Genomic DNA, 13,495 nt, shown 5'->3' on the forward strand with positions numbered 1-13,495 from the left:
AAGAATAAATGAAAACAGGAAAGGCAGACAGGGGCAACAAATTCATGCCGAGTGTGGACGTGCTCAAGCGTTGGGAATGATAATTTAATTTGTTGAACCCATTGTGGCTCCCACTGCTACTGTAGCTTTGATGCAAAAGGAGCCCATTTGCCAAGGGCAGCGCAGAACAATTTGCAGCTTTAAGTCACCAGGACCTGCAGAGATTTGTTTACTTCTAATATTGCCTATTTCCATATTTCTCTCCAAGGCGGATGTGGATGGATGACAGATTATTCCAGAAATTGAAAAAGTAAGAAACAAATCTCTTGGCACTCGCTTTCTGAACAGCACTGGTGCCTGTTTGTCTGGACCACAAAAAGAGGTTGGGGAGAGCACACACTCAGGCCTAACAAGATCTCTGGTGTAAAAGACACATGCTGAGTTGTTTACTTTGGTGACTTACCGCTTAACGATTCATTAAACCAGCTCACACTCCATGAATCCCAAATGAAACATCATAATGCCAAGTTGGGTAGAAATGTAAACACCCTGCGATCTTGCTGATAAATAAGTCATTAAAAAGTGAATGAGGAAATGAGATACCCATAAAATATGCTTTCTTGTACGACACCGCATTTATCTGATGAAAGGATTTTCTTAAGATTAGAGATTTCCCTTTCTGAAATTTCTCCAAAAGCATTTCAGCTCAAACAAGAGGCCCAGACACCTCCTCCAGAGTTCAAAGTAGACAAGACAAAGCTGGCTTTATTATTCCCTTGACTTCCATTTACTGTATTGGCCTGTGCCAATGCTTTTAAGCAGCGGCATGGATATTCATGCCTACTCATCAGGAAGTCTTCCCTCACGACTTTTGCCACTGCAGGCTCTACGGTCTCTCTCAATGGGTGCATTTGTGTGTGCAATAATACACCCCTGTGACTTGGCACTCGAGCACCCACTCCTTGAAAAAGCTGCAAAAAACAGTCAGCATGAACCCTTATTCAAATTGCTAGAAATCTGAATTTGACAACTAAGACATACAATGCTTGCAGACCATCCGCCATCATACAGCCCACACGTTCACGTCCGGAACTGTAAACATACCCGTTCACTTGTGTTTACTGTTGAGCACATGGCCACAGTCAGATGGCCTGTTGGAAAGCAACGTGTGTGCTGACTGACAATGAGAACAGTCTGGGCAAAGACCTGAGTCATTTGGTGCCTCTTTGGCCAAGTAACACCATGTGATCATGGCTCACAACACAGAACAGGTGCCCACTTACAAAAAAAGACCAAAAAAAACCCCAAAGAGACAGAGAAAGAAAGAGAGAGATGCAGCAAAAAGAATAAGCGCTTAGATCAATGTCAGACCACAAAAGGTATATTTCTGCAGCGTGGACTAAAATCCTCAAACCCAAAATTGGTACACCATGACACTAGTTGGCTATGTCAGCACGAGTAGGTGCAGATGTGTGGGAGCTCTCTGGCGTTCAGATCACCAGATTATCACTTTACATAAGGAAATCATCTCTTCCCAAGTACAAAGCTGTTTGTGCACAGTCCAACTGCTATTAAAGATAAGGCTCAGACAACCCACGCAGCTACAGATACAGCATTTCCAATCAAGCTGGCTTTCCCTCAAGTAGCTGCAAAAAACCCTCTAAACTAGGTTAAAAGACTATATGACGCTTCAAACAAATGCTTTGTTTGACTCCCTTGCATTTCTGCACACCTACATGTTGCTGGGCTTTATCCATTCCTGTGTGGTAGCATATTTCTTAAGACTCACGTGGACTAACTTAGCATTTATTCAGCTTTTTTTTAACTACTGATATTTATATAATCCATAATTACTCATAACAGTTTATTCAGCAGAAGAGTACTGATCATATTAGTTTGACATGGAAACAAAATTGATTGCTCACTTCAACACTACCCCCCCCCCCCCCCCCCCCCCCCCCCCCGACCCCCCTCCCGCCTCAGTCATATAGGACACCAGTGTTTTAGCTTGTCTTGTTATCCTCTATTGCAAGGGAGTTAAACAGAAGTCCAACTCCTCATCTTTCTATCCTTTGTGGACACAATGGGGTTTTTTTTGTGGCTGTGTGTACAGGATTGTGTGCTTTCTTACTGTGACACTGCACTCTTCACTCTGTCTGTCCTCCACACACTGTGGCCCTGTATGTGCAGCATGAGTGGAGCTGTGTGTTGTAGATAAGAGTCAGAGTATAGGAACTGTGGTGTGGGGCACATGTGAAAAGAGCACCACCCCCCCCCCCCCCCCCCCCAAAAAAAAAAAAAAAACAGGGGGGGATTCAGCTGTCTTTCTCCCAGTCAGATTCACCTCTGGGTGCCCTTCCCTCCACACACTGCCATTACATCGTCCTCATGAATAATCCAGCCTGTGACACTATTCTGTGCTATTCTACTGACACATTTCACCATGAGGCCCATCACGTACAGTATGGAAGCTGTCCTCTGCAGTGCCCTAGTGAACTGCGACGCTGTGTATGATGTACAACTTATTTTCGCTCATGATGTGAGAAATATTTTGCCGGAACCTTCCTCTGTCTAGACAGACAATAATTAGCTGTATCTTCACCTGTTTATTGTTCATTTAAATTCCATTACAGCAAGGCTGAAATGAGCAAAAGTAGAATAACATATCTTTAATTAAAAGCTGACTGCCCCTTCTCTGTCTCTCTTTTTTCCTTTTCTCTCTCAACCACTCTCACTTGGATGTCTTAGCGAGCACTAGTCTGACTCATGACAATTAAAAGAGAGGCCGAGAACACCGAGAAGGCATGTGTTATTCTTCACGGGGCAATATTGGCCACTTATTCTTGGGGGCAATTTGCTGTTGCTAAGGAAAATGTGAGAATAGTGTCAGCAGCATGAATTAGCAGATTGCAACAGAAGCTCCTGCAGCTACAAACTCAGCCAAGGAAAAGGATGTGGAGGATAATTAGTGCAGAAGTTGCACGCATAAGTCAGACACATTCCCCAGAACGCTGGTTTTCAGATCTGAATAATGATATGCCAACTTAAAAGAACAACTTTTGTTCAGGGACATTTTAGAGTAGTTTGTCGGAAGCTATTACTGCTGCTGTATTGTACCATTAGTGCTATGAGAAAACATGACGCAGGTTGTTACATCACCTTGTGAGTTTGTGAGCCAAATGTGACAATGTCGAGCCAGTGAAATAGTGCGGCCCTGATGTGTCAGCTGGCACGGCAAAGACTTATACAAAGAGTACACTCCTTGGGCTAGGAAAGACTATATAAGCATTCTTTGACTGCTTTTATTCACACTCATTAGCTATGCAGCAAGGGGGCTGATTTGAGACCCTTTGAGAGGATCCAGAGAAACCAGGTCTGTTAGTGTGAAATGGAAAACTGACCTGTTTGTCAGTCTCACCTACACCGAATGCTAATGCTGCTCACATCAATGGGCTCTTCATGCAGAGATCCAGCCGAGGACATAGGAACTAGCACCAGTAAAATACAACCACAGGGCAGCAAAGCAAAGGAGCCAGAAGAGGACAGTGGCGTGCCACAGCCCGCGACAGCTACAGCTTTTATCTGCGGTTACACTGATCTGAGGAATGAAGGTAGAGCTCCAAATGTTTTGTTCTGTTTCTCATAATGCCTTCAGCAGCCCTTCACTCACTGCCTTTTTCTCCTTCTGCCATTTACATTGCTTAAGAGAAGGAGTGAATAACAACAGGCTTTCAAAACAATTCTAAAGTGTTAAATCAATACAGACAAGCTCCGGTAAAAATAAGTAACAGTAATATACAGCCAGAAGGCCTGAAAGGGAACACAACACTGCATTATAACTTTTAATCGATCCTCTTAGTGAAGAGCTCTCTATGAGAGGCAATTACCGCATCCAGTGAGTGATTTTAAACATACGTAGCATGGTGCATAATTTAAGAAATATAACCTAATGGACATACAACTCGAGTCAGAGCTTTACATACACTCATCATAGGCATGATTGTTATGGCAGTTTGTGGGCCTTCTGGATTCTTCTGGACTTCTTTGACTTGTTTGGCTTGACATATTGCACCACTAATATTGGGTTGAATGTCCATTAGCAACTTGCACCTCGACCAGATGCTTTTGGTATCCATCAACAACCTTCTAGCATAATTCTGGTTGCATATTTGAACACTCTTCTTGGCAGAATTGGTAGAATTCAATTAAATTAGTTGTGTTTTTTTGGAGATCAACTCTACTTTTAAGTCCACAAATTTCCATTAGGGCTAAGGTCAGTTGAGGCTTTGAGACGTCCATTCCAGAAGCTCAGTTGGGCATTTCTAAGCAATTGCAATTTGCCGTTATCTGACTCAGACTGGAGCAAGTCTGGAGCAAATGTACATTTAACCTAATATTGAGGGCCGAGGTTCACTTTTGGCTCTGTAATTACACTTTTAATCCTATGTGAATTAGAGAAAACGCAAAAATAATTTCAAACGTGTGCACCAAAGTCTTATTTTTTTTAAAGCCATTAAAGATGTCTCCTGTACAATCATTTGAAATCAACTCGAAACAAAACACTAAAAACCACCACAACTACCATGACATTCATGTCCATGACTGCATGTATAATTTGACCAAAACTTACAAATTAAATTTAATAGCAGTGAAAATGGAAATAGAAAGCCACAGATCATATGTGTAACATTAGTATGAGTAGTCTAAGCAATAAAAAGAGCAGGTAAACAAACAGAACAGATTGAATAATGGACAATGCAGTAGCACTTGCTGAGGCTTCTAGTGCTATACCTCCCATCTCTGTCAAGGGTAATGGGATTTCTTAGGTTTAAATGCACTTCACTCACTCTGTGTAGCCAATAGGAAGCTAAACTATTGATCCACAAACAATTTAGCTGTCCAGCTGTCCAGAAAGGGGAAAAACAGGGTGCCCCTAAACGTATAATTAGGCTTCCTGAGAGATCAACTTCTTCAGTATTCGGGCCACGTACCAGGAAGCCTTTCCCTTGGGGCTCTTTCTGCTATTAGCCTTCTATTACTTACACTTCTACAATCCCTCATCCCGAAGTTTAGGGCCCAATAAGCTAAAGAACTAAGATACATCTTACCAAGGACACTTTGGGTTAATGCAAAAATCTTCACTGACCCTCTCATTCTGTCATCTCCAACAGGCCACTGTTTTTCCATAGCTTTCATAGCTCCGGTTTAGTATGCTGTCAAGGCAACAGTGCATGCATCATCACCTTGAGGCAGCTTTTAGTCAGCTAGCATGAAAAACAGCATATAGTATACATGAAAGGCAGTGCTATATGGAGAAGAGTGTAGTCATGCTTGGAAGCCTTTCAGGCTGAACTAGCATGCAGATGAATTTGAGTTCTTGTCCTCCACACATGCTCGCAGCACCATAGCAACAGGCCTTGCTCAAAGGCCCCAAGAGCAGCTAGGCCCCACCGAAAAAGACACTTTCATACTTAATAGGGGGCGTTCAGTCCACCAACTTCTTTATCCTCAGCGCTATAACATAACAATGCAAGCAATTAAAGTTTAACTTTCACACGCTCATAATGAACACTGATTAAATAGCTTCAGTGTTTTCCAAGAACCCTTCCTCCTGCTCCACCAAGCAGCTAAAAAAATTAAATGTTTCAATTATTTACTTAATCTATGTGCGCTCATTTTATTTCAGCTCAGTCTGGGAGTACTCCAGGCATTTACATTTGTGCTAGTTTCTCTCCTGTGATCTGCTGTTCCCCTGAGTGTGTATGAGTCTAGTTCACCTTGTTTGTGAGTGAGAGAGTTGGAGTGAAGCACGGAGCATGAAAGAGCAGAGACGGGGTGAAGCTAGGGTTATACTTTTTGCATCGGTGAGTACCCGAGGATCCACTTTGGCCAGAGTGGTAAAAATATCTTCATCGAAGAGTACACGTGAGGCACTGAGCTTTCACCCCCATAACCTCCAATTTGTTGTGATCACACTGATTTGTTCATCCCACTACACCACAAGGGCACCAGCTATGCATGCATCCAAGTGGACTTCAAGCGTACTAGAAAGATGCAGCAATCTGTGCGCGCACAGGGGTATAAAGCTCCCCTTTTTCAAGTTGATAAAAACTTGTTAGCAAACTGTAAGTGTAACAGCCCAAAGCAGTCAACCTGTGGAAAACGATAAGGGTTAAATTCAGTTCCTCCAAAAATAATGCTAAATGCTAGATTTTATGTGCAGATTATGGGAGAAATGTAACCTAGTTATATGTAGTGTATACATGCTGGCAAAAAAAGATGATTTTTTTTCAAGGTTTTAAACATGCAAAACATCTCTGCTCTGTGCCAAAAGACATTCATCCTTTCTTCTTCACAAAATGCTTCTGATTCCTTACAATTTGTAATTTATTAACATGCTTTGTAACACAGTGACATAAATTAAAATCTCAACAGATTGGGAATTTCCTTGTAAACAAGATTTTCATTGTAACCCTCTGGTTAGAAATCCCAGTAAATACATCAGACACACTCTGCTGATTTTCAAATTGCAATCGAAAGTCATCTCATACAGGACCGAAATAGAGCACCGAGTTGTTTGCCTGCACAGCTTCTCAGCAGCCCTGTAAACAAAGTATCTGACTACACCTACAAAGGTGCAAAAACAGATGGCTCTAGGCTCCCACGTGGGAAGTGAGTCCACTGCGTGTAACATAATATTTCTGCTTAGCTAAATGGAAAAGGGGGCAATCTGAGACTTTAAAAAGTGGTATAATTAAGACCCAGTCACAAAGAGAGGTCTGAAATTGACTACTCAATTAGGGAAAACTGTCCTCTGGACTTGGTAACCTTGCAAAGTGGTAGCTTAAACTCTTTATCATTATTAAATACTAAACACTTAAATACAAGCTGAAAAGAACTGAGCTGTAATGAACTATTTAATAAACTCTTCATATTACTGCATAAATGAAATATCATCAAGATAGATGAGGGTTGCTCTGCTAATGAGGAAACAAACAATGTTTAGGGCTGGCACCATAATGAAGGAAGACAAATATTATCAGAAATAACCTAAAAGAAAATTCCTGTTCACAGGAGCGCACATTTTTAATCTTGCTCTAATTGACTGGATAAATCCCATAAGATTTACTTTGATTATAAAGCCTAAAAATATCTCAGAGAAAACCAAGTGAAACATCAGAGAAAAGAAATGAAATCTTGTCAGATTTAACCTAATTACAGATTTAAACTCCTCTTAAATGTCGCCAAGATCATCGACTTGCTGAAAAATATATATTTTATGAGGTACAGATGTTCTAGAACTAAATGTTTGAAGATCCAAAGTGCAAAATTAGCAATACCATTTCCCAGTTCTAAATTTTATAAATGTTTTTTCATCTTTATTTTTTTTATTTGATCTAAATTACTCTCTTAACTTACCCCAAAAAGCTAAAGATGGCTCTTCTTCTTCTACTCATCCTGTATGCGTGTGATAACACTTTGATAACACTGATCGATATCCACCCTTTTTGAGCGGCAGGGGGAGATAACTGATGCTACCTGCTTGTCTGGTCTGCATTATCTTAATGAAAATTAAGATAATGTTTATCTGTCCACCAGTGACACGTCACTTTGGGCAGACAGATAAACAGGAAGAACCATGCGTCACTAAAGAAGCTTGCCACTTTATGCAGACTCACACAGATTAGAAGAAGATAACTAATCTATTTTTCCATATATACATATCTTGAGGGTAGCTTATTTTTATATCTTTAGAACTAAACCACTCCAGTCTGCATTTGCAAAACAAACCAGAAGAACCACATGAGCCAACTCAGCACTTAGCAGAGTCACATAGATTACACGAAGAAGAACAGCTATACAAAGGGTAAAAAAATAAATAAACTTTAAACTAAGTCATTTCTTTTTTGTTTTCCTATCTTTGTCCTTCACCGGGATCTTCAATGCTATAAATAGACATGTCATTTAGCAGGTGATATCAAATAAATCTATTTTTATCTTTAGCATTGTTCCGCGTTTGTGTAAACCAACAGAAGGCTGTTCATGCAGGTTGTAGCCTCTTTTTTTTAAAATCATGAAGTAGACATGCCAGATGCAAATCATATCTTTCTAGAGAGTCAGTCACATTTTAAAAATCATACAAGCTAAATCCAGTGTAGATGATTAATTGTTCATAGGCAGCATTGGCTTGGAATTAGAAATTAGCCTCCTGGAGCATTATTATCATCAGATTCACAGGAGTAACAGTAGTGCTGTAAGTAAATGAGCTATAAATGAGTGCTGTAAGACTAAACACACCAATGAAAGAAAAGGCCTAAACTCTGGACTCCTATAGCAAGGGGTTTCTGTGGCTCTGTATTTCTCTGTGGGGTCTTTTGCTAGCATGGATTGGGTTCGCTTGTCACCTTAGAGAAAAGGTTTACTGCAAATCTCACAAGCTGACCTGATCAATGACATATCTGTCTTGGAGGGAAATGGCTTTTGGACAATGAGATGCCTCCACCAAAGGGCATGATACTATATATAAAAATAATGCATGTGAATCAAATGGGTGAAGTATTTATGAAATATGGCTGTGGCCATAGTCACCCACTGGTTTGTGGATTCCTGCTTTGAAACCTTGAGCTAAGTGTTTTGATAACTGCAATATTGGTTTTCTGAATCAAACTGTAATGGGCAAGGGTTGGATCTGATTGAGAGAACAATGCATGATCATATGATAGTGGCTTGTTGTATTAAATAAGGCTTGTAACTAGTGAGTTAAACCATAAATTCATTTATTTATTTTACTGAGGTCAAAATAAATCTAGTCTTTTTCTGAGACTTTTACACTCTGATTTCTGCTACCAGGGGATTCGCCACCGGTTGGACATTAAAAAGAATGCAGATTTGCCTTTAAGAGCCCTGTATCCATATTTATATACAGTCTATAATGATATGCTTTGGCCTTCTCAGTAAACAGGACCCAACTGAAGATTTTGGACTAAGGTGTTAGACACCACACACTGGCATTCAATTTGATATCACCAGTGTTGGGGAGTAACGGAATACATGTACCGCCGTTACCTATTTAGAATACAAAATATGAGTAACTGTATTCCGTTACAGTTACCGTTTAAAAAGGTGGTATTCAGAATACAGTTACTTTGGTGAAATAAATGGATTACACGGCGGTACTTTCCTGTTTCATATTGTCGCGGGTCAGGACTGTTTGGGTTTTGTTTGACAGCTATGTTCTGTTGTTCCAGGCGGCAGCGTTACGGTTGCCATGGTTACAGGGTGACGCTCTCTCTCTGCGTGTTTCCTGGGTGAGAGAGTGCTTTTTTGTTGTTGTTGTTGTGCTAAGCTAAAAGGCAGAATGCTACAGGCATGGCCCTAAAGAATGTAGCCTCATGGGCAGTGTAGTCCGTGCTGCAGCGAGAATGGACTGCCATACACGTTATGTGTCTGTGAGCGAGGGAGGGAGAGAAAGGAAAAGTCCGAGCTGTCACGGAGCAAAAACGGGAGCTGGAAGCATGTAAATATAATAATAACCACTGCAGCCAAGAAGAGTGCCTGACGAGCCCATTTGTAAGTAAGCTATTAAGACTCAACTGTACACTGTGTTCGTGTTTTCCTCCGGAAAAAATAAGTTCCGTTGGAGCAGCCTTTCAACGCCTCTCTCTGTCTCTGGCAAGCAAAGTTGACCCAGACAACAAAGTAAAGCTAGTTTTCAGCTACCAGCCCGACACGGAACCCACCGTATTAGCCAGAGGTCCCTTTACTACGGTTCGGAGCCGCGGACCTTCAGTAACAGTAATAAATCACAGCAATAGTACATTCACGTAGTTGTAAACAGCATGATAATATATTAAGTAATCCAAAGTATTCAGAATACGTTATTCTCATTGAGTAACGTAACGGAATATGTTACAGAATACATTTTGGGGCATGTATTCAGTATTCTGTAATGGAATACATTTTAAACGTAACCTTCCCAACACTGGATATCACATCTGACAAAAGAAACACTAACTTCTTACATCTGAGAAGACAAAACCAGCAAAACCAACGTGATTTGTGATTTGGCTTCACTTCTAACCTGCATGGCTCTTATATCTCCCTATTGGGTCTACAAAATAAATAAGTATCATCCCATTACAACACTGTAAGTGCAGCTGAATAGAATTACACTTGCATTAGCTTTATAGAATTGCACAAATTAGATGGGTTAGCAACACGTGGTGTGCAAATATCCACTATGCTTATGAGTTCTTGGTAGTGCTGTCTTTCTATATAGGATCTATATGATAAAAAGCATGCAGAGAGCAGGGTGCAGCACACACTGGCAGAATCATGCCTAGTGAAAACTGTATTCAGATAGCCAAGGATGGCAGATGGATACTGAAGCCCATTCTAGTTCTCAACTATGAACAGAGAGGTCTGTCTCCAGGCAAGCACAGAAGACGTCATGTCTCTCTGCCTCACCACCGTACCATTAGTGAAGCTCGCTATTGATTGATGGTGTGTAAACTGCTGAGCAATCTATGGAAAGCATCAAGACGACAGCATTTCACGTTTTGTCAGCAGGACACAGAGAAGCACTCTTACAGTAAAGACAGCAAGAAAGAGCGGCGTTTGTGCGCGTGTTCCTTGCAGTGTTCAACGTCATGGGCTGTCTTGTGCCGCTGCATCCTCTGGTAGCACATTCACCCTTACAATGAGACAAGTCTACAAGATGTATTCCCTTCAGCGTAGCTGACACAGCACTCAATGTGAGAGAACAAACAGCATCTAACAAATTTGTCCTACTGCTGCCAAATGCTATTGTTGCCAATCAGTTTAGAGAGTTTTTGTGAAAATCAAAGGTCAAATCTATGTTCTTCAGTTAGGCTAATGCTCGGGTCCAGGAATTTGTAGCGCAAGGCTTGGAAGGACATCTGGAAACAATCTAATCTCCTAAAAGGACTCTCAAATCTTAGATGGAAAACATCCAAGGTTCTTTTTGATGCTCATATCACGCGAGTAGCGTTTTAAGGACAAGGGGAATGAACCAAAAATCTCTTTGTGCTTTGTTTTCATATAAAAGTCTCATAATATGTCTGAAGTAAAAAAGAAAAAAGAAAAAAAAGGCTAAATCCCAGATAAGAAAAGACCATTTCTCTCTCTCATTCTCATATTCACAAGTTAGATGTTGAGTGAAGCAAAGTCTAGATGGGAAAGTTCACGTTCAGGCCAGCTCTATCTTCTGCCTCAGGTGAGGTTCACCTGTCTACATCAATACATTGCAGATACATGTGACTGATGCTTCAAACCAAAGCAGAAATACTGTAAGTGCATGTTTATGTTGAGTTATTTGACTGTGACACTAATGGAGGCCGAGCCTGTCCTGTGATGCCGACACGCATCAAAAACCAGGGACATCTTACAGCATACTGTGGTATGCTGGGCCAGTGTGCTGGCAGAGAACAGCTTATTTCAAAATTCAGAACAGAGACATTTTGCTGTGGAGCCAGGGGATAAAACGCAAGATGCTACTTTGCACACACAAGGATAGCCTACTTCTGTGAAGAGTAAATTCATTCACTTGGAGGAGAGTGTCTGTCCTCGGGGTGTCCACGGGGTAGCACAGGATGCATTAACAGCAGCAAGCTTACAAGATTCATAAAGCTCTCCACCTGACAGGCGCCAATGGAATCCCTGTGACATTTTGTGCCACATTAGAGCTCTGATTCAGCCAGGACACACACAGTGAACAATCCTTCACTTGCAATGAATGGTGTAAACAAAGTCAGAATGAAAATCTGGGCCAGAAATATCTAGCCTATTCACAGAGAGGATTTTTAAACCTCAGCAAATAACCTGAAAATACCTCAAGTAAATACACTGTGAACCACATAATGCAAAGTTGCGGCTGCTTAAAATATCTTTTGCCCTGACCGCCACTTAAAGCAGTTCATTGGGGCCACTCTTTAGCATCGTAATGAATACTATAGCAGTGTAAAAGCCAAGACATTAAGTTATTCAGTAGTCATGGAGACATAGATCAGGCAGTCTTAACGATGTCAGTTATTTTTTGCCAGACTTGAGCCACTGCTGCTATAATATTCTCCAATCCGTGGTGAGCCCCATACATATGCAGAATACCAATGTATGTCATGAATCATCATATCTGGGATTTTTTAAATACATAATTGGACTATGTCCCCAATGAGTGCAATTTTATACACATTTTATGTATTTTTTTAATTATTATTCTTCAGGCTACATGTTGGAAGTCTCTTTATAAATGTCCCAAAAGCCCCTGTTGAGTCTCTAACCCTGAGTTTACCAACATAGCATAAGCAGTTCCTCTTCACTAAAACCTAGTCTTGTGAGTCAGGACGCGCCCATGACACCGTCTCCAGCACCTGACAGAAAGACCCTGCAATGGGCCATTACGAAGCGTTACGGCTCAGTCTGCTGGTAAAGATGACGTACAGTAGCCGAGCCATTAGTCTCAATCAATCGTGGTGCTGAAACCGGGACGTGGGTTATACTCCCACCCCAGATCAAAGTGTTTACGGATGCTTCTTCTTAATTTCTTGGCTGCGAGGGAGCCAGTAGTTTGAATCATCATCGGTATGTGCAGCGCTACCAGGATATGGCCTCTGGCGTGTTTTCATTTATCTTGACTTATATGTTCGGACTTATTACTTCAAAACAGATGCGCAAAAAAGGGGAAAACACATCACGAACCCACCATCTAGTGTGTTTTGGGAGGTCAGGATGTACAGATGCTAAAAAAGCAGCATCCCCGCCACGCACGCCGCGATCATATTGATCACGTTATCTGTCTGGATCTACATGCAAAAAAATCCTAAATTCTTTTTGTTTTTTTGTCTTTTTCGCGTCCAAATCGTTACATATTTCTGCATTGCGGGCGGCTGAATGAGCTCAATCTCATCCGCGCATCCCACTTGCCCGTTGTAAACAACGCTGATTTCCCAGCTGTCAAAAAAAAAGCTGCACCCGGCTTCTTCTGAAATAATGTTAAAAAATCAGTTCTCACGCTGTCTGCTCAGCGCTCTCCTCGTCCTTACCTTGCGTAGCGGGCAACTGCGTCCGTCCGTCCGTCCGTCTTGTCCTTCAGGATGCTCACACCTGCTCAGCACCGCATCGCCGGGCGCTCAAGATCAGGGAAAGAAACTGATGGAGCCGCGGTCCTGTCCCTGTGGACTGAAAGAAGGGTTATGGCTGCTGACTTAGGGGGGCGCTAGACCTGCTCGTTCCACATGACCACAGTGGACCCCGCAGTGAAGCCCAGACCACTTTCAGATCAGAGCAACCCATGAAGTTTTTCTTTATTTATTATTTAACATAAAATGATAAAGGGGCTGTATTAAAATAATTTATTCTGTCGCCTACTGGGAAGTTTTAGATCTCTTCTTGATTTAAATGATGGAGAACATGATTTATATATCTTCTTGAGATATGTTTTCCCTTTTTGTCCTTTAAAAAAAAAAGTAAATGAAATAGTACATATTAAAAATCAGCA

General features: G+C 41.3%; 1 protein-coding gene across 1 annotated transcript in view; it reads right to left on the reverse strand.

Annotated features, from left to right (window-relative positions):
• The window catches only part of cntn1a (contactin 1a), a 61,752-nt gene extending 48,577 nt beyond the window's left edge, over window positions 1-13,175 (reverse strand). Inside the window, exon 1 of the mRNA XM_063479331.1 lies at window positions 13,041-13,175. The gene's annotated coding sequence lies outside the window, so the exon portion shown is untranslated. The remainder of the gene's footprint in view (window positions 1-13,040) is intronic.
• Window positions 13,176-13,495: the final 320 nt, after the last annotated feature.

This window comes from Pelmatolapia mariae, linkage group LG7 (assembly GCF_036321145.2).
Source record: "Pelmatolapia mariae isolate MD_Pm_ZW linkage group LG7, Pm_UMD_F_2, whole genome shotgun sequence".
Classification (NCBI taxonomy): domain Eukaryota; kingdom Metazoa; phylum Chordata; class Actinopteri; order Cichliformes; family Cichlidae; genus Pelmatolapia; species Pelmatolapia mariae.